Source organism: Callithrix jacchus, chromosome 16 (assembly GCF_049354715.1).
Source record: "Callithrix jacchus isolate 240 chromosome 16, calJac240_pri, whole genome shotgun sequence".
Taxonomy (NCBI): Eukaryota; Metazoa; Chordata; class Mammalia; order Primates; family Cebidae; genus Callithrix; species Callithrix jacchus.
In genome coordinates this window covers 34803528-34826247 of record NC_133517.1, presented here as the reverse complement: position 1 = coordinate 34826247, position 22720 = coordinate 34803528, and the positions used below count along the sequence as shown (strand labels likewise).

Genomic DNA, 22720 nt, shown 5'->3' with positions numbered 1-22720 from the left:
TTCAAAAATGTTTATATAATTGGAGAGTTATTTTTCCAGGAGAATAAAGTTTAATTGTAATCAGATGTTCATTCTGGAAGCATAAAGATAGTAATAATATTGTTGGAAATGATATTTTAATGTTTTTCTTATACTCAGCTTGATGTAGAACCATACCCATGTTCAGAATATATAGAGGGACTTGCTTTTTTGTGTCTTTTTAATCAAATTTCTTCCTGGGATCTGAGTGCCAGCTCTAGAAGCTGGAATGAAGTTCCGCAGAGAAGTCCAAGAAGTCATGGTAATACCTGCTTGCTATTTCTGAACTTTATTGTAAGGGCCACTGTGTCATTCAACTCCATTGAACTGTATTTGAGAAACACCCCCAGTTGTGCAATATACCAGCATAACTTTAAAGAACACTTGGCTTCTGTGACACACTCAAATTTGTGTGATTTTTCACATTACTAAAAGACTTCTTTATTTCCAAGTTTTGGTTATTTATTAATCAGTGTAATCTTCAATAGATTACATCAACATGATTTCATGCATTTAGAGGAGAACTATTTCCTGTTTAAGTAGAAAATTGTGCAGATGGCTTCTGGAAGAATTTCATTCTGAAGCAGCTTTAGAGTGAACTATTTCATGTAGAAAGATGGACCTTTTTTCTTCAGTTTTCTGGAATCCACATTCGCTAAGTAGAACTTGTATTGATCTTTGGGACCCAGTTTGTTCCAAGACTCTGGGTTATTCTTTCTGTTCCAACTAATATCTGGATTGAACAATTCCAGACTCAAGAGATACAGTGCTGCTCTAGTACCTCCAGCTCCAATAAATACATAGAGGGGTATCAAATGCGGATGCTTCTTGGCCTGACTGATGATCTGGCGGAGGATGTTTGTAGCAGAGGACTCTGATTGGGAAGGAGAGAACCAGCCCAGGGCTAAGCAATATCTGTACTCAAAAAGACTTGTTTTAATGTATTTTAAATGCTATATTATAGTCAGTGGCTATCAGGTAAATCTATGAGCCATATTTCCTCCACTTAAGTTTAAAGAATGAGATATACCTGATAATATAGAGACTGGTAAATTTTAGAAAAAAAATGGAAGAGAAAGTTAAGGGAACAGAATGTTCATGTTGGAAACTGAAGGAAGAATGAATTAACTTTCATCAATTTGATGTTCTTAAATCTCTTGATTTGGTCTGTATCCTTCCATACCTCCTTGCTGCCATACCACCTTAGTTTTTCTTATGTCTATTATTTCTGTAATTGTTCTCACAGCCTCCAGTCTTAACCAAATCTTACCTACTGCACTCTGCTTCCAGACTGATTTTTCAGGATAAAAATGCAAATACATTAGGGGTGCCTTCAGGTTCCTTTATGACCCAACTCTGTTACCTTTCCAGCTTAAATTGCTCCAGGCATTCTAGGATTCAAATATCCATATTTGGACTTTCTCTAACATTGATGCTCTTTTTTACCCTGAGTCCTTTGAAAACTCCTTACCATAATTAATATGACTAGAACCTTAGGACTTGGCTTTGACATCATCTCCTCCAAGAAGTGTTGCCTGATAGCTCCCATACCTTTGGTAAAAGTTCTGTATAAACATTAATATAGCTCTTACTAAAAGGTATTTGAACCATCTGTTCACTGATGTGTCTCACCTCACTAGATTTAATCTCTTGAAGACTGGGGCTGCCTTTATAAATCTTATATTACCTAGACTTTACATAGTGCTTGAAAGCTATTAATTGCTTAAAACTAAATTGTAGAATGCATAAGTAAGTGAGTGAACAAATATATAGTTAAATTAAAGAATGATCGAAAGGGGCAGACAGGAATAGGGAGATTCTGGAAGGCAAACGAGAAAAAAAAACTTTTAGTTTATTTTTAAGCTATAAATTTTTTTGCAGTTTCTTATTTTTAAAATTTTCAATTTACTTTAAGTTCTGGGATACATGTGCAGAATATATAGGTTTGTTACATAGGTATACATGTGCCATGGTGGTTTGCTGCACCTATCAACCCATCATCTGGGTTTTAAGCCCCATATGCATTAGCTATTTGTCCTAATGCTCTCCCTTTTCTTGCTTCTCCAAGACCCCCCGACTGGCCTCAATGTGTGTCTTTCCCCTCCCTGCATCCATGTATACTCAATGTTCAACTCTCACTTATGAGTGAGAACATGCAATGTTTGGTTTTCTGTTTCTGTGTAAGTTTGCTGAGGATGATGGCTTTCAGCCTCATCCATGTCCCTGCAAAGGACTTGATCTCATTCCTTTTTATGGCTGCATAGTATTCCACAGTATATATGTACCACATTTTCTTTATCCAGTCTATCATTGATGGACATTTGGGTTGGTTCCATGGCTTTGCTATTGTAAATAGTGTTGCAATAAACATAAGTGTTCATGTGTCTTTATGGTAGAATGATTTATATTACGTTTGGTATGTACCCAATGGGATTACTGGGTCAAATGGTATTTCTGGATCTAGATCCTTGAAGAGTGGCCACACTGTCTTCCACAATGGTTAAACTCATTTACATTCTCAACAACAGTATAAAAGTGTTCTATTTCTCCACAGCCTTGCTAGCATCTTTGGGTTTTGACTTTTTAATAATCACCATTCTGATTGTTGTGAGATGGTGTTTCATTGTGGTTTTGATTTGCATTTCTCTAATGATCAGTGATGATAAACCTTTTCATGTTTATTGACCACATAAATGTCTTCTTTTCAGAAGTGTCTGTTCCTATTATTTTCCCACTTTTTGATGGGGTTGTTTTGTTCTTTTAAATTTGTTTAAGTGCATTGTTATTCTGGATGTTAGACCTTTGTCTAACATCCATTACAAACATCCATTACATTTGTAACATCCATTACAAAAATTTTCTCCCATTCTGTAGGTTGTCTGTTCACTCTGACGATAGTATCTTTTGTTGTGCAGAAGCTCTTTAATTCAATTAGTTCCCATTTGTCAATTTTGGCTTTGGTTGCAATTGCTTTTGGCATTTTGTCATGAAGTCTTTGCCCATGCCTACGTTCTGAATGGTATTGCCTAGGTTTTCTTCTATAGTTTTTATGGTTCTGGGTTTTACATTTAAGTCTTTAATCCATCTTGAGTTAATTTTTGTATAAGGTGTAAGGAAGGGGTCCAGTTTCAGTTTTCTGCATATGGCTAGCCAATTTTCCCAGCACCATTTATTAAATAATGGGGAATACTTTCCCCAATTGCTTGTTTTTGTTTGGTTTGTCAAAGATAATATGGTTGTAGATGTGTGGGCTTATTTCTGAGGTCTCTGTTTTGTTCCGTTGGTCTATATGTCTGTTTTGGTACAAGTACCATGCTGTTTTGATTGCAGTAGCAATGTAGTATAGTTTGAAGTCAGATAGCGTGGATGCCTCCAGCTTTGTTCTTTTTGCTTAGGATTGTCTTGGCTATGTGGGCTCCTTTTTGGTTCCATGTGAAATTTAAAGTAGTTTTTTCTAATTCTGTGAAAAATGTCAATGGTAGTTTGATGGATTTGGCATTGAATCCTTAACTTACTTTGGGCAGTATGGCCATTTTCACAATACTAATTTTTCCTATCCATGCGGATGGAAGGTTTTTCCATTTGTTTGTATCCTCTCTTATTTCCTTGAGCAGTGGTTTGTAGTTCTCCTTGAAGAGGTCTATTGTATCCCTTGTTAGTGGTATTCCTAGGTATTTTGTTCTATTTGTAGCAATTTTGAAAGGGAGTTCATTCATGATTCAGCTCTCTGCTTATCTATTATTGGTGTATAGGAATGCTTGTAATTTTTGCACATTGATGTTCTATCCTGAGACTTTGCTGAAGTTGCTTATCAGCTTAAAGAGTTTTTTGGGCTGAGATGATGAGGTTTTCTAAATATAGAATCAAATCATCTTCAAACAGAGACAATTTGACTTCCTCTCTTCCCATTTGAATGTTCTTTATTTCTTTCTCTTGCCTGATTGCCCTGGCCAGAACTTTCAATACTATGTTGAATAAGAGTGGTGAGAGAGGGCATCCTTGTCTTGTGCCAGTTTTCAAAGAAAATGCTCCTAGCTTTTGCTATTCAGTATAATATTGGCTGTGAGTTTGTCACAAATAGCTCTTATCATTTTGAGGCATGTTCCATAAAAACCTAGTTTATTGAGCGTTTTTCACATGAAGGGATGTTGAGTTTTATCAGATGCCTTTTCTGCATCTATTGAAATGATCAGGTGGTTTTTGTCATTGGCTCTGTTTATGAGATGGATTATGTTTATTGATTTGCACATGTTGAATCAGCCTTGCATTCCATGGATGAAGCCAACTTGATTGTGGTGGATAAGCTTTTTGATGTGCTGCTGGATTCAGTTTGTCAGTATTTTACTAAGGAATTTCACATTGATGTTCATCGGGGATATTGGCCTGAAGTTTTCTCTGTGTGTGTGTGTGTGTGTGTGTGTGTGTGTGTGTGTGTGTGTTTCTCTCAGGTTTTGATATAAGTGTGATGCTGGCCTCATAAAATGAGTTAGGGAGGAGTTCCTCCTTTTCAATTGTTTGGAATAGTTTCAGAAGGAATGATACCAACTCCTCTTTGTGTCTCTGGTAAAATTTGGCTGTGAATTTGTCTGGTTCTGGTAGGCTATTAATTACTGGTTGGTAGGCTTTTAATTACTGCCTCAGTTTCAGAATTTGTTATTGGTCTATTCAGGGATTCAGCTTCTTTCTAATTTAGTCTTGGGAGGGTGTATGTGTCCAGGAATTTATTCATTTCTTCTAGAATTTCTATTCGACTTCTTTTTAGTTTAGTCTTGGGAGGGTGTATGTGTCCAGGAATTTATTCATTTCTTCTAGATTTTCTAGTTTATTTACATAGAGGTGTTTATAGTATTCTCTGATGGTAGTTTGTATTTCTGTGGGATCAGTGGTAATATCCCCTTTAACATTTTTTATTGTGTCTATTTGATTCTTCTATTTTTCTTCTTTGTTAGTCTAGTTAGCAGTCTATTTCATTAATTTTTCAAAAACCCAACTCCTTGATTCATTGATTTTTAAAAGAGTTTTTAATGTGCAGTTTTTTAATTTAGAATTTTTATGTGGCACATATACACAATGGAATACTATGCAGCCATAAAGAAGGATGAGTTCATGTCCCTTGCAAGGACATGGATGAAACTGGAAACCATTATTCTCAGCAAACAAACACAAGAACAGAAATTCTAAAATCCCACTCTCTCACTCATAAGTAGGTGTTGAACAATGAGAACACATGGACACAGTGGGAGGGGAACATCACACACTGGGACCTGTCAGGGCATGGGGGGTTAGGGGAGGGATAGAAGGGAGGTGGGGGACTATGGGAGGGATTGTATTAGGAGAAATACCTAATGTAGATGACAGGGTGATGGATGCAGCAAACCACCATGGCACATGTATACCTATGTAACCCACCTGCATGTTCTGCACATGTACTCCAGAACTTAAAGTATAATAACAATTAAAAAAATAAATAAAATAAACAAAGAAAAATATATTTTTGATTCTTTCATGCCAATTTTAAAATCTTGACACTTGTCTCAAGCTAGCAATAAATATCTAGGTTATATATAAATATAAAACATATACACACATATATGTATACACATACATAAATATTAACATGAATCAAGAAACATATAAACATATACTTATATACACACATAGATTTATGTAAATGTATATGTATATTTATCAGAGACTTACTTGGTAAGCATATTAATAATTGAATTGATTTTACTGATGTTTTCTGAAGTAATTAGTTTTTTGATTCATGTTAATATTTCAAGACTTCTGCTGTTTCTTATCTCAGGGGGAACTATAATACTCAAATTTCTAGACAGAAAATTCTTTCCAAATAGAAAATACATGACTTTATATTAAGCTAGTATGCTACTATGCCGAGTTAAGGATTGGAGTGTTCCAGACGAAAGTCTGAAACTATCACTCAGGGAATGGAACAGGGAGAAATCAGCATGTCTTACTTTTATCTTGTCCTATCAGAATCTTACAAAATCTGAATATCAATTTTCTTGGTCTTTATGAACCTTAGTGTACGGGGGATGTAAGTAACAGTCCTCTGTATGAACCTTATGTATCTTAAGGTTCATACAGACCTGTAAGTGACAGGTTACTTACACATTAACATACTAACCTGTTACTTACAGGTCTGTATGAACCTTAGTATATATGCAATGTAAGTAACAGTCCTCTTTACCTGGTCATCAAAAATCCTCTTTAAAAAATAGAACTCTTGGAAGGAGGGGATCATAAAAGGCCTATTTGATAGGAACATGCAGCAGATCTATTTATTGGAAACAGCATAATTTGAATATGATGATGTCATACTATAAAAGCACCACAATTGGCAGGTTACTGTGGCTGGGTATCCTGGTGATCGTGGATTCTATCCTGTTAAGGAGGGTCAACTGGCTTACCACTGTTGTAATATTTTGCATGTGCTGAGCTAGACAAACCATATAGGACAGACCTAATACAAAGGCGGACAGGGATGGATGTAGACTCAGATGAACATTATTTTTACCTTTATTTATTCTAAGCCAGTAAGCAAGCAGTATAACACACACACACACACACACACACACACACACACACACACGGATATATGACAGTGGACATAGCTTTTCAATACCTATTTATTCTCAGAGGAGCATCTAAACTTAGTGATTAGGTGCATATAGTACAAACAGACAAATTCACTACGGAGCTCAGGATCAAAGATGGCTGACTTTACTTCCTATAGGCTGGGGTACAGCCACATCAGTAATGGACACTCAACTTGTTATTCTGTAAGACAATTCTCACTACAGTTATATACTTCTGGGGTCTAGTTTTTGCTGTGTTATAAGGGCTGGGGTAAGTCTGAACATGGCTGCATACATACTCACGTATTTCATTAGTATATTTTGTTGTTCACAAAACTATTCCCAGGCTGATGACTAGGAGAGATATGCAGAAATTATCCTGAGTTCCTAAAGTAAAACAAGCTAAGGTAAACTGTACATATTATGTTTTTGTTTTTACTAGGGACACCCTCCCTCCCTCCCTCCTTCCCTTCCCTTCCCTTCTTTTTCCTTCCTTCCTTCCTTCCTTCCTTCCTTTCTTTTCTTTTCTTTTCTTTTCTTTTCTTTTCTTTTCTTTTCTTTTCTTTTCTTTTCTTTTCTTTTCTTTCACCTAGTATCTTTATCTCCCAATTTTTATTTAGGTATCTTGCTCTCCCTAAATTTCAATGCTGGCTTTGTGGTGATTGCTTTAGGAAGGAGCTTGTGACCCTGTTGGTTGGTAGAACATCAGAACTTAAATCTCAGGACTTTCATTAGTGCCATTTCACTCACTCTTTCTTACTGGCCTTGAAAAGAAGATGGTGAGAGGCTGGAGTTTTGACCCCTTCATCACCAAGATGAAAATGAGCTTTTTGAGAATGAAGCCAGAACATTGGAAGAAAAGCCCAACAGTGGAGGCAGAAAAAAGTATCCTGGTAACATCATTTAAATATTTGGCCGTTTCTATGCTTGCACTTGCATTTATCTGAGCTGGTAAATCCTGTTGGGTTAAGGAGTTTGGATTGAGTTTTTGCCCCTTGAACCTTGTACAGTCCTAAATGGTACAGAATACCTAGGCGAGAGAGAAACAATGGGTCTCATTCATTTACAAAAGAGTTATAGAGGTACATTAAGTATTTGCCATATTACCCATGATCTTCATGTCCGTTTACATGACACAGTAATTGTACATTCTCATCAAATATATATATATATATATATAATCATATGTATTTGATTTCCCCAATGAACTAGTGTTTCATAGTCTTCGTGACTCATGAGTCTTTCTGATCTGCTGCTTGCAACCATTCAGAGTTTTGGGTGGCTCTATATCCTATTAGTCCTGCCGTGGCCAGCGATCAAGTCCTCCAATACCCTCACCGCAGAGGCAGTGTAAGTGCTGGTGTGAGAAAACTCCAGCAATCATTTCTGTGAGAGTCAGAGATGATCCGAGTCATCTGAACAGTCCTGCAGTGCATCTGTCTCATATGCTGCATATGATTTGTGAGAAGTATCCCTCCAGTTTTCCTATAAAACTAACATCAGTGTTTACCTATAAACAGACACAGAAGTCACTGCTGACTGTACTCTGCTTTGTATACAATCCTATTATATAAAGAGCTCAAGCAGCATGTCTGTCTGCCTAGATGTGTGTGTTCTCCTTCTCCAGCTGCCAACCACCTAAATTATTCAGCAAGCCCTGATCATGCCAAGTTTTTAGTCAACAATGGAAATCCTGCCAAAGAGCTAATAATGTTAAAAAAAAAAAAGCAATGTTTGTGACAATTAACAGAGCCTGCAGCCTGCAACACACGTTGGACTCATTTGTAAAGGAAAATTTAAATGATATGCTTCATTATAAATGGTCCCATGCAGCACATTGCTAATCAACCAAAGCAGCTTCCTCTTCTCCCTCACCGCCCACCCCCCACTTCTTCCTATCTGACAAACCCAAATGGCAGCACTGTGTCAAGGCTCTTGGCCACTGCTTGCTGTGGCTATAAATGTAGTGTGGTTATCTATCAGTATTATAATCAGCTTAGATCAAACTGAATAATTAGTTCTAACATGGATGAATAGAGCACCAGCCTCTTATCTTGTCTATTAATAATCACAAGTATAACTTCACAGCCAAATCAAGAGGTATGTTACTGTTCCCCTGAGAGCCTGTTTGGGTAAAACCCCTTGTGACTGCACCAATCTAAGAAGTGCAGATGGGACAGTGAGCCCATAATGATGGGCTGACAGCTGCCAAACCCAGAAATCCCTCCCTGACTCTTGGCAGACAGAGAAAGAGAGAAAGAGATTGATTGGGGAAGTGGGGCTGATTCTCCATGCTAAATAACTATTATTTCTCCAATAATGGTTTGAGATAGAGAGAGAGAAATAAGGAGAAAAGAAGACAGAAGACTGTTGCTGGGTCTCCAGATCCCACACTTAGGGAAATGGAATTCCACAGCCTAGCCCAGCCTAAGGATATTAAGCTTGTGAACAGCACATAACTGCCTTGTGCCTTTATTTTTAAGGCACCTGGCTGTTCCTTCCTCAAAAATGTCTCACATAACTGAATTCTTTAGGCCAGAAAAAATATTTTATTTATAGAAGTGATCTACCTTTAAGTTTGTCTTTTTATCATAAAAGGTCGAAACTAGTTTATTAGAAAGAACACACTGGGCCAGGCAGGGTGGCTCACGCTTGTAATTCCAGAACTTTGGGAGGCTAAGGTGGGTGGATCACCTGAGGGCAGGAGTTCCAGACCAGCCTGGCCAACATGACAAAACCCGTGTCTACTAAAAATACAAAAATTAGCCTGGCGTGCTGGCGTGCACCTGTAATCCCAGCTACTTGGGAGGCTGAGGCAGAAGAATCGCTTGAACCTGGGAAGCAGAGATTGCAGTGAGCACCTGCACTCCAGTCTGGACGACAGAATGAGACTCTGTCTTAAACACACACACACACACACACACACACACACACACACACACCCCAATTTTTTAAAGTTGTTTTTAAACTTTTATAAACAAGTTCTCATGTACCTCGTAGTACCTCCCAGCTTTGCTCTATTCATGTATGTCAACTTGTTGAAACCTGTGGTCCTTCTCCCCAGAAAAAGCTTTGCTTATATGTAAATTATGCAGCAATTAATAAGATTTGGGGAAATTCACAGTCTCTCTAAAGACCATCTGTGAATTTTTAAAAGGTCAATAGGCCCCAGTTTAAGAACATCTGGCTTAAGCACAGAAAATAAACAACAAAGACATCAAGAATAGAAGTAGAGTTCCTAAATGTGTAACAAGCTGTGTTTTAAATGTTCATCTGTAGTTTGATTTTTGGAAATTGGGAAAATACTTTTCCATTGGAATGTTATTGATGGAAGTTCATTTATTCATTCATCACCTTTTATTTTACTGTCCTCTCCGCACATGATCCCTCTCCAAAGTCCTACTGCATTTCAGTCATTGGACTGTGTGCTGGGAATACAATGCTGAAAATCTTGATTCTCAAAAGACTGGTGGAATTCAGCAACCTGTTAAAAAATGTTCATAATATACCATAAAAAGTGAAGTCATACTGGTAGTACTCTGTTATTGCCATACAGAGAAGGAAGTAATTAATTCTGCTTGGTGGTGACCAGACAGAGAGAAAGAGAGAGAGAAATAGATATTATCATTTAGGGATTTCTAGAAAGAACTCATGTTTAAGTTGTCCTTTAAAGGATGAACAAGAGTTTTCAGAAAAGACCAAGGGCATTTCACACAGAGGAAGCTTAAAGAAACACAAAGACATGGGAATGTGACACAGCATGATTTTCTTAAGAACTATAGAGAACTCATTGTTGTCAGGGTGTATAGTGTGGTGCAAAGTGTTGAACAATGAAGCGATTGGGCAGCTAAGCTTTGATTGCAAAGAAGCTCATATTACTGGCTATCATACGTTAGGGTCCATAGACTTTATATCCTGTCTTGGATTTACTGAGATTAAATAGACTTATATGAGAGTAACCTGGAACAGTACCTTCTTAAGAGGTCCATAGCTCCAAAATATTATCCACAAAGCCTCAAACTAATCTTCAGCTAATGCCTAGTTGGACGTTGAAGGGAACTGAAAAGTTGAAGCACAGGAGAGACAAGGCTAGGTTTATCTTAAAATGATTGGTTTGACATTTTGTGGAGATTATTTTAGAGCGATGAGCCTCTTTAAAGCCTACTGTTCCAGGTTACCCCAATATATGTCTATTTAATCACAATAAATCCCAAGATAGGGTATAGAATCTATGGGCCCTAAAATCTTTTCTGTTAAGCAAAAGCATGTAACGTGAAATGCAGACAGATGATTGGATTTGTCAAGGTGGAGGTGGTTCGAGACTTTAACAGCGAGTTTTCACTGGTTTTGTGGGAGCAAAATTTGACTTAAGTGGGTTGAAGAGAGAAAGGGCCATAAGAAAGCAATCACAGGTGAAAAAAAAAATGACAATACATTCTAATGGTTATGAGATAAAGCAGTAGAAAGGGAAAAATGATGATGCAGGAAAGAAAAAGTAGATATGCAGGAACAAAAACGCTGAGTATAAGGGGTTAGGGCTAGAATTCAGTGTAGAAATAGAGAAACTGGTCTTAGATAGGAACAGATAAATTTTATGCATCCTTTTAGGTAATAGGCAAGAAAAAAAATCTGTCTGGAATTGCCGTTGATGGAAATGAGAGGGAAGCAGGCAAGTTCTTAAGAAAAGTAGAATGTTCCAAGAAGACAATCCAGAAACAAGAAGTGACTCTGATCAATGAAGGGCTTTGCCAAGCACTCAAACTGCAATGGTATCCACCGCACACTCCTAAGGCCTCCCCCAGGACAAGCGAATCACCACCAATTTCTGTGATTGCATTTTCTTTGAAAACCTAGAAAACAACACATTACTGTCTGTCTCCCAGATTGAAGTTTGTTGTGGAGAATTTGAAGCTAACTAGAATTTCTCTTCCTATAGATGATTTAATCTTTTTGCCTAGATACTTAAAAGATCTGCTTTCCCCCTTTATATTTGAAGATCAGTAACTTTACCAGGCTATGATCATTTCTGTTAGTTGTTTCCTCCTCTGGAGTACAGTGTGCCTTTTGTATCTGAATATTCAAACCTTTTTTTTTTTCTGGAAAGTTTTATTAAACCTTTGAAAATGTTCTTTCTATTTTATTTGATCAGATTTCATTGTTAGAAATACCAGTTATACATATATTGAGTCTCCTTTGTCATATATTATGTCTATAATCTTTTTAATAATTTTGAAATCTTTATTTCCAATTATTTTTGATCAGTTTTCTCATTCCTAACTTTCACACATCTAACTGTGTCATCAGCTGTGTTTATTTTCTTTTGTGTTACCTATGATATGACTTTTGGTTTTAGTTCTGTCTTCCATTTCTTATCTTAGATTTTGCTGCATTGTGTTTAGCCTTCTTGTATTGTTTTACACTATCTTTCTTAAGCTCTCCTACTGAGTGCCTGGCAATGTATTTGGTCAGGGTTTTCTTTCTTTTCTTTTCTTTTTGTGACAGGGACTCCCTCTGTCACCCAGGCTGGAATACAGTGGTGTGATCCAGGCTCATTGCAACCTTCCCCTGCTGGGTTCAAGCGATACTCTAGCCTTGGCCTCCTGAGTAGCTAGTATTACAGGTGTGTGCCACCACACTCAGCTAATTGAGTCAGGTTTTTATCTGCTTAATAGCAATGCCCCCACCCCCTGGAAATTATTTGTATGCCATTTGTTAATACTTTTACTTGATCATTTTCATATTGATTCTGTTCTGGTAATTTTAGATAATTAGTCATTTTTTAATTTCAGGAATTTTCCTGGATCTTTTTTTTGCTTCATGCAGGGGAGGGAATAATGGATTGTTTTGTGCTAGTTTTCTTGGCCTGCAATGGATTCTTTTTCTTTCTTTCTTTCTTTTTTCTTTTTTGTGACAGGGTCTTATTCTGTCGCCCAGGCTGGAGTGCAGTGGTGCCGTTGCACCTCACTGCAACCTCCACCTCCTGGATTCAAGTGATTCTCTCACCACAGCCTCCCAAATAGCTGGGATTATAGGTATGAGCCACTGCACCCAGCTACTTTTTTTTGTATTTTTAGTAGAGACAAGATATTGCCTTGTTGGCCAGGCTGGTTTGAAACCTGCCTTGGCCTCCCAAAGTGCACTGGATTCTTGAGTGTGTGAGTTGGAATTAGGGGACTGTCTTATGCTTCATTTATTACCAGCCAGAAACCATATGCAGTTCTAGGACTACTTGAAAATTGAAATCACTCTCCTGTACAATGTTGCCCATACAGACTCCTTTCTGAAAAAAATAGCCTGACTGTGCATTTCTTTATTCTTCCCAGCATTTCCTGCTACTTTTCATGTCAGCAGAGTTATAACAAGTTACCAATTGCAATCCATGCAGTCAGTATCAACGCTTCAGTAAGCATTTCTGCTTCCTTGTTGTAGTCTTTAGGCTACACTAAGTATTTTGGATAACTGAACTCCTCTCTCTCTTTGAGATCTGTGACAGCAAGTATCTTCCTCTACCACTACTTGATCTTTACCTTTCTCATATATTACATTTTGGGGCAATAGATAACATTTAATTTTGTTCAAGATAGAGTTTGTTTCAACATTCAATCCCCAAAAAAATTAACCTGATAGAAATAAAAATTTCTTTACATATACAATAAAGCATTTCTAATTTCCAAGAGAAGATAAAATTGTATTTACTCAGATATCCTCAAATCAGAAGTCAGAAATCATTTCTTAATACTTATTTCTTGTAGGAGTCATTTATACTTGAAATAAAATCTCAGAATTTACCTAGTGTCATAGCAAACTGATAGGAGAGAGATTTGGGCCAAAAGCACTTTCAATCTTTCTAAGTTGACATTGGGCAGAGACTACTAATTGTATTCATTCATCTATCAGCTGTCCAAATCAGGATCCTTTTTTTCTGAAAGAGAAAGAAACCCAAAGTCAAAAAACTTAAGCAAAAGTGAAGGATTTGTTGCTTCATATGACCAGATTCTAGGAAGGTCAGGAGGAGAACTGGCTTTGTAGAAAAATAGAATTAGAGACTTAATTGCCATCAGGCATTTTTTTTCTTTATGTCTCATCTTTCTTTCTCTATATGTCAGTTTCAATTGTTCAGGGGAAGAAACCACTGTAAGGGATTCAGTGATTGGTACCTTTGCACTTACATCTTTACAGTGTCTTGAACATCAAAGAAAATACTATTTTTCTCTGTCAGCACCAGTATAAAAAAAATCCCAGGGGAACAATTCTAATCAAGTAGGATTGATACTGATGCCTGTCCTTTAGAGCTTGAACTGTGGCCAGGCTTTGCTTCTTCTATGTGTCCAACCCATGCCCAAGACAAATGGAGTCTATTTTCGGATGAATGCAATGGAGAGGAAGGACTAGGAAGACCACAAACAGTTATTGCTGCACCAGTCTATGTGGTTGTAAGGCACTGTGGTGATGTTTTTCATGTTGCCTTTCCAAGAGCCATATTTTACAACCGATATAAATATCACTTGTAAAATATTATAGCTAAGCTTCTTCTGCATATATAAACAAGCAAACACAAGAAGGATACTTAATGGTTATTTCACACAAATGTGACACAGCTATTTTATTTTGAGCTAATAGAAAAAGCATAAACACATAAATGTGTAGACATTCCAATACTGCTCTATTTCTTTTTAAATTCATGTAGTCAGAGTTACTTCTGGATGGACTGACCGTTGGTTGAGACAAATGTTAAAGAGAATCCTCTGTGAAAAGGCTGCTAGGTCCCTGGAAACTTCGGGAAGTCCTTTGTTAAGTATGTATATTTAATTTAGTTTATCTCAGTAGATAGGAATTGAACAGGAATAAATGATTAATTAGTATGAAGTATGCTAAAATCCACACTGTTTACTTAGGATAGTTGCATTTCACCAAGAGTTTAACATATGTCTTTACTCTTTATACTATTAATATAAAAGCAAAAGGTATAAATTCTGTGGAATTTACAAACCATCTTACCTTTTAAAAATATTTTAAAATACATTTTCAAACTATAAATACTTTTATGAAATACTCTAATTTCAATTATGTGACACGTCAGGTGCTAAAAGAAGGTGAGATGCTTGCTAGCTCTTAGAAGAAAGAAATGTTCAAATTTTATTTTATTTTATTTTGCTTCTTTGAATAGCAGTGTAACTTCTTCCCAATCAGTCATGGGGTAGTTTCATTCTGTTTATCAGTTTAATGAAAGCCTCAAAATTTCTTCTTTCAGGGAAAAGCAGCTGGAAAGAAGTGAAGTGAGCAATGTTTTCTTATTCTTTTGTGAATTTTATAGAGTAAGTAACTTGGCACAGACTCATGTTTCCAATATCTTACCCCTAAGGAGCTAGTTAGTGTAAAAAAAGAGAAAGGAAAAAGAAAGAAAACCCACTTGGGCAAATGCAAGCAGCAATTCCCTCTTTCAAAAGCAAGAGAAGGGGAAAATAATCCATTTTTTATGGTATATTACCTACAAGTGCAGACATGACTTTGGTAATCATGCTTTTGTTGCACACAGACTGTAAAATATTTATGGAGACAATGTGATTTGGGTCAAGACATTAAATAAAGTAAAAGTTGCTTTATTCAATATGTGATGAACAGTATCCATATTAAAAACCATAGGGAAAAGTGTTCAAATGAAAAAATATGCTTAAAACAAATTCATCTGTTCAATGTTCATAAATGTTTTAAGAAATGCAGACAAACAAGTCTTGAAATCCATATTTACTGTACACAGTTGAAAAGCTAATAGTATTTATTCAATCCAGAGGGGGAAGTGACTCAAAATTCGGCTTTTAATGATCACCAAGAAATACTTTTCCTGAGAAATTACTAACATGTTTGTTGTCAACCAAGCTGCAATGAGGTTATCACTCTTCTCTTGGCAAATTGCTAATACTATTAGACTAACATTGATTTATAAAGGAAAGATTTATTTCAGACTACAGAAAACCTTAAGTTTTGACTCAATAATACTGTCTATATTGAAGGAATATGTGTGTGAAGAATGCAAAGCTGAACGTTTACTTGAGAATTGGGTATTGCTCAATGGCAATTATATAGCAAATTAAGTAACACATTGACTCAGGGATGTTATTTAGTGCTGATTAGGGTCAAACTGTGGGGTCTTGTTCTGCTGGTCATTCTTTAATGTGTGTGCAGGATGAAAAAATAAAGCTTCATAATTTAAAGAGAGAAGTAAAGTGTAACTACCTAGTGTTACTATCTGTATGAAGTCAGCCCTCTGGAACCTACATTCTGGTTTAGCCAGTGAAAATCAAGGTCAAATTGATTGTGACAGTTTTACTCATTCACTCACTCATTCAATGTTTTGTGAATTATAAATTCCTTCCTTTGGGAAGGAACAGTTACGCATTCCCACCAAAGCAAACTTCACACAGATATCAATCCAAATTCAGCCTTAAGCATTATGCAAATTGGTGAATACTTTGCTTTCTTGTTTATGTAAATAATGGAAGATGTGGAAAAGCCTGTATGATTTGGTTCAGGTGAATTTGGGTCAAACTCCAAGAAAAGGTAATATTGATATTTATGAGGTCTATGCTACCTTCCAGGCACTTTTCTACGTGCTTCAAGTTATCAAATGATTCAAATGATCTTTGGCTCCTGAATTATAAAATTTAATATAATATGTATGTCAAAAATAAATCTCAGTTTTAAAAATTCTGCTCTTTTGGTGTACAAAGTTTTGAGAGTATTAGGAACTCTAGACATAGGCATGATGTCTATCTGTGAGGAGGTTTCATGGAAGACTAAGATAAAAAGAGGCCTAAGAAATATATGTAAAAATAATGCAGAAATAATTAAAGGCACTACTACTTACGTGAAATCTAAATGTTAAGTGCTAGTAAGTGTCCCTGTAGTGTTACATTCCTCGGCATTCATGTAGCACCTACCAGACAATAAAACAACAGGTAAACTGAGTACTATAGAATCTGAGGTTGGAAAATGAAGGGTCAAGAAACAGAAACATTTATATTCTGCATACGAAAATATTTTTGGACCCAAATCCTCCATTGTCTTTGATCATTCCAGATCAATTGGAACATAAAAGGCAAAAAACAAAACAAAACAAAAGAAAAAACTTGATAGGTTTATTTTATTTTTTATATTTTTTTTTCCTAATTTGGTGGTTTGGCAGAATTATGGTTCATGGGCTGAATCCAGCCTGACACCTGCTTTTGTACAGCCTATGAGCTAATTGTGGATTTTAAATTTTTATATGATTAGAAAAAATTTTAAAAGATAATATTTCATGATGTGAAATATATAAAATTCAAATTTCAGTGTCCATAAGTGAAGTTTTGTAGGAACACAGACATACTTATTCATTTATGATTGTCAATAGCTAATTTTACGCTGCAACAGAATTGAATAGTTAAAACAGAGAATGTCTGACCTGCAGAGTCTAAACTACTTACTATCTGGCTTTTAAGAAAAAGTTTACTGGCTCCTGTTCTAACCCAATAACATGATAGGTTGAAGTCCAGCTAGTTGTTTCAGACCCATCCTCAATGTGACACATCAGATTTCCAAGAAATCTGAGTCTGAGATTTTACCCTACTTGGAAGCCAACTAGTTTGCCTGATACATTTTGTGAATACTGGTAGAAAACACACAATTTCAGGACCAAGGACAAAAGGCAGTTTATAACTCACAGCATTAGCAGTATCCAGAGTATCAGCATTTCAGAGCTGAGTTCTCTTAAGACTTAGATGGTCAGATAATCTCTGGATACACAGTGGGTTGCATTTCAGGAAAGAACCTGAGTTTAAGGAACTGCATGTTTGTAATTGCTAGTAAGCGTATCTGTGTTTTTCTCTAGAGGAAGATACTATCTCTGTTTTCTAAGGCTGCTCACACTACAACTATCATTGAAAGCAACAAATGGAAGTAGAAGACATGGTGACACACATAAGATTTGCTCTGAATCATTTTCCAACAATGATTTTTTTTGTTACTTTATTGATAAACCTACGTGGTGAGACTAAACAAATATTGCAAAACGGTTTAGAAAAATAGCTAAAAAATCGGAATTGTACTTGACAAATTTCAATAATAGTTTTTAATTTTTTCTATAAATGTATCAAAGTTATTTAGATAGGTAAGCAACATGGGAAGTGGATGTTTTTACATGTATAATTTGGGGATACACAGTCAGGCCTGCAGAGCTCAAAATCAAATGTCTCAGTCTTTCTAATAGGTAGTGAATTTTACTGTTTACATTATAATGGAATTGTCTCCACTCTCTTTGGTTTGATTTTGAGATGAAAATTTTATTATTTCATAGAATTTAGTAGTCCTCTAAAAAACGCAGATGATTATTGTGTCTCCCTGTGGCTACTAAAAGTCTCATGGATATGTTGCATTCCCTTATCTCCAAAGTAGAAATTCATGGTTGGCTCACTGTTTACCAGCTGTCTGTGAGAAGAGTCAGCTACAACTGCAGACTGAAGCCCATGCATAGTGAACTCAGGCTTGGAAGGAGGTTGCACCAGAATCATAAACTTACAGGAGAAACATTTGAAAAGGTACAAATGCACTCCATCACAAACACATGCTGACTTCTACCAGTTTCTGTTTTAAAAGGTAAACAATCTTTTTTTTTTTTTTTTGGGAGGAAAGCAGGAAGGGAGGGAAGGAGGAAGGGAGGGAGGAAGGAACGGATGAAGGAAGGAAGGAAGGGAGGAAAGGGGGAGGGAGGAAGGGAGGGAGGGAGGGAGGGAGGGAAGGGACGGAAAGAAATCAAGCAATGAGAGAGACATTGCCGACCTGGATCTAGAGGTTTACAAGTTGATTTATTTTTTTGAGAGAAGGAAAGAAAAAAACATGAGTAAAGGAGAGGAAGAAAGAGGAAGAGAAAGAGGGAGCGTGAATGGAAATATTGCTTTATTCTGAAAAAAAAAAAATGGGTATTAATAATGGCCAATCAGTGTTTCATTTAAACCTATGAGTACGTGTGATGTGGTATTGACAAGAATGTATATTTTGTGTATTTGAAGTGGAGAGCTCTATAAATATTTGTTAAGTTTACTTGTTCTGGATCTGAGTTCGAGTCCTTGATATCCTTATTAATTTTCTGTCTCATTGAATCTAAGTCTCTATGTATCTGGGTGTTAGGATCGTTAGCTCTTATTGTTGCATTGATCCTTTTATCACTATATCTTTGTTGCTTTAAAATCTATTTTATCTGATACGAGAATTGCAACTCCTGCTTTTTATTTATTTATTTATTTAATTTTGCTCTCCATTTGGTTGGTAAATCTTTCTCCATCCCTTTGTTTTGGGTCTTTTTGTATTCTTGCATGTGAAACAGGTCTGGATGTAACATGCCGTTGGGTTTTGACTGTGTCTTTTGATTGGGGGATTTAGTCAATTTAAATTTAGGGTTACTGCCATTTGATGTTAACTGGCTGTTTTATCCATTCGTTGATGTAAATTCTTCTTTATGTTGGTGCTCTTTTTGGTATATTTTTAGAAAGGCTAATACTGGTTGTTTCTTTCTGTGTGTAATGCTTCTTTCAGAAGCTCTTGTAAAGCAGGCCTGGTGGTAATAAAATCTCTGAGTTCTTGCTTGTTCATAAAAGATTTTATTTTTCCTTCAGTTGTAAAGCTTAGTTTGGCTAGATATGAAATTCTGGGCTGAAGGTTCTGTTCTTTGAGGATGTTGAATATTGGCCCCGACTCTCTTCTGGCTTGTAGAGTTTCTGCTGAGAGATCTGCTGTAAGTCTGATAGGCTTGCCTTTGTGGGTAACATGACCTTTCTCTCTGGCTGCCCTTAGTATTTTCTCCTTCGTTTCAACCCTGGTAAATCTAACGATTATGTGCCTTGGGGTTGTTCTTCTTGAGGAATATCTTTGTGGTGTTCTCTGTATTACCTGGGGTTGAATATTGACCTGCTTTGCTAGTTTAGGAAAATTTTCCTGAATAATATCCTGAAGGGTATTTTCCAGCTTGGATTCATTCTCTCTGTTGCATTCAGGTACACTTATCAAACATAAATTTGGTCTTTTCACATAGTCCCACATTTCTTGGAGACTTTGCTCATTTCTTTTTATCCTTTTTTCTCTAATCTCATCTTCTCGTTTTATTTCATTAAGTTGGACTTTGACCTCTGATATCCTTTCTTCTGCTTGAACAATTCAAGTGTTTAAACCTGTGCATACTTCTCGGAGTTCCCGTATTGTATTCTTCAGTTCCATTAATTCACTTATATTCCTCTCTAAGTTGTCTATTCTTAATAGGATTTCGTCAAACCTTTTTTCAACGTTCTTAGTTTCTTTGCGTTGGGCTACAACGTGTTCTTTTAACTCACAGAAGTTTCTTACTATCCATTCCCTGAAGCGTGATTCTGTTATTGGGATGCACTCGTTCTCGATCAAGCCGTGTTCCATTGTTGATGTGAACTGTGATCATCTTTAGAGGGAGAGGCGTTCTTATTTTGAGTATTCTCAGACTTTTTACGCTGGTTTCTTCCCATCATTGTAAATTTATCCTCCTGTCATCTTTGAAATTACCTACTTTCAGATTAGGTCTCTTGAGTGGATGTCCAAGTTGTTAGTTCCCAGGGCCAGAGCAGTGGCGTTAAGATTGATGGTGCTTTTCTGTCCAGGATTCTCCTGTCTGGCTTGCTTCTTGTGTCCGTAATAGGCTACTCTGCCTTCCTGGGGCTCCAAACCTTGGTCAGAAGGGGAAGCAGTCTCGTTTACTCTGCGCCTAGCGCTGCCGCGCCGAGGTGCTATCACAACCGCTGCACCAGCCTCAGGAGTCGTGCTGGGGACCCGTATGGGTCCTCCAAACCTCGGTCAGAAGGGGAGCCAGCCCTGTTTACTGTGCTCTGAGAGCTGCCTCACCGAGGCGCCGGCGAAACCGCTGCACCGCCACAAGAGTCGTGCTGGCGACCCATGTGGCTCCTCCACTGGGAATCTTCTGCTCCATGAGCGATCAGAATTTGTCTGAAAGTGGCGACCTCTAGTTCTCTGCGCTTTCACTGAGAGGAGCAATCCCGAGATGTTAGCGATCGGCCATCTTGTATCATTCCCCGGTAAGCAATCTTAAACCGAGAGAGGCAGAGGATATTAAGAGTTTGGCAAGTAAAATACCTCTGGGGATCGAAGGGAAATAATTAGTATTGTAATTATTATAAGGGAATAATAATTATTGCTAAACAAATGCTTGCTTGCTTTCTTTCTTTCTTTCTTTCTTTCTTTCTTTCTTTCTTTCTTTCTTTCTTTCTTTCAGAAAGCAGTCTTTCTTAGTTTGGCCATTTGGCCAGTGTATTTTAAGCTTCATTCCAGTGGGCTATCCTATGACTACCTTGAAATTTGCTTTTCTTTAAATAAATTAAAAAAAACAAAGCATATGACTCAAAACTATTTATAAATGAATATATGTGTGAATATCTGTATATGAATATATACATAAGTATTTCCTTTTTTGACCAACATTATCTTTGTGGTTAATTGCTACTAAAAGTAAATAAAATGATTTATTGAGACAGGTTAGTCTCAGTCACACATAATATGATACCAAAATTGTCCTTTTAAAATGGTTGTTTTTCTTCATTTTTATTGTTTTCTTTTAATAAAAATAAATGTTAAGAACTGAAAATGCCTGGATCCCAAAATTGGTGATGCAAATATATTTTTTCTTATCACTATGGAGGGAAGGCAAGTTTTGAAATGCTTTAAATCACAAAGCATTTTAAGATACAACAAATTAAATTTTTGGATCACTTTGGTGACTGTTTTTAAAGGAGTTTTATATCATCAGTCTCAAGAAATTTGGTGGTAGGAAAGGTGTCTGATCTCCTCGTTGGAACACTGGTAAGTGTGGGAGAAGTGAAAATTCTGAGACCCCATAGAATCTAATTGGAGTCGTTTTTTAAATCTTGAAGTTGTAGAATGTCATTTGTCAAATAAGCATACATATCATCTTTTGTCATAGTGAGAATTTGTGGTAGCATTTTCCAGTTAAATGTTCACATTTTCCAACTCCTAGCAATCCTGCTCCTGTCTGGCTGGCAGATAGCAGAAGTTGGATGACTATAGCGTCTCGTATTTCACCTTCCAAAATATAGAGGTTATTCTACTTGGGGTTTGCTGTCAGCATTTATGATTTCTTTTTCACTCATGTTTTATTGTACACGGTGTCATCAGGAAATCAGTGGTGATATGGGGAGAGTTTCAGCAACTTTACTAATTTAGAGTTGTTTTGTTTTGTTTTGACATGCATTTGGTTTAGATGTTAAGCAGTACACATTATTTCTTCCCAGAGAATACTACACTTACAGATTGTAATGTATGAGAGGTTAACCACTCCAAATCAATTCCATTATAGTCTTTAAAAATGTACCATTAATTGCAGATTAAAAATGACCTATAGTTTTCAAGTTTGCTTTGAGAACTCTAAGACAAATAATGATTGAAAAATATTTAGAACCTAGAGAGATATAGATGGCATTTTCTGATTAAAGCATGTGTTGGGGGATTTCCCTTCCATTCCTAGCTAACTTCAAGAGAAATCAGCCTCCTGTCCAAAAAGCAACTAGAACTGTTATCTTCTAAAACTATCATTAGTTCCTAGCAACTAAAACTGTTGTATGAATACTCCAGTGTCAGAGGCTTGACATAGAGATGTTTGAGAATGGAGACAAGAAAAAGAAATGAAATAGTCAACAAGTACATTAAGAGTTATGCTCCTTATAAATCATTGACCTCTTCTGATTTTATATTGCTGGTTTTATTATTCAACACTGTTGATATGAATTTATAAACATTATGTTTTTAACTGTTTATTCCTACTGAATGGTTAGTTTCTGGAATAAAAAGATTAATCAGGAAATGACCTTTGCCATTGATGGGCAGGCTTATAGTATACTTGAATAGACAAATACACAAATGAATAATTGCAATATATTTCAGTTGTGTTGTTTAGCTGATGAATTCTTTTTTCTATTTTAAAAAATATTATAGAGGCACTTTAGTAGGCATTCAAAAATACTTGTTGAGGGATGATTTGGGAACAAAATTAAAAAATTGTCCAAGTTGATACAGGATGG

General features: G+C 36.5%; 1 pseudogene; it reads right to left on the bottom strand.

The window, feature by feature from the left end:
* Positions 1-617: 617 nt before the first annotated feature.
* On the bottom strand, positions 618-7737 carry LOC108588562 (cytochrome c oxidase subunit NDUFA4 pseudogene; annotated as a pseudogene).
* Between the last annotated feature and the right edge of the window lie 14983 nt (positions 7738-22720).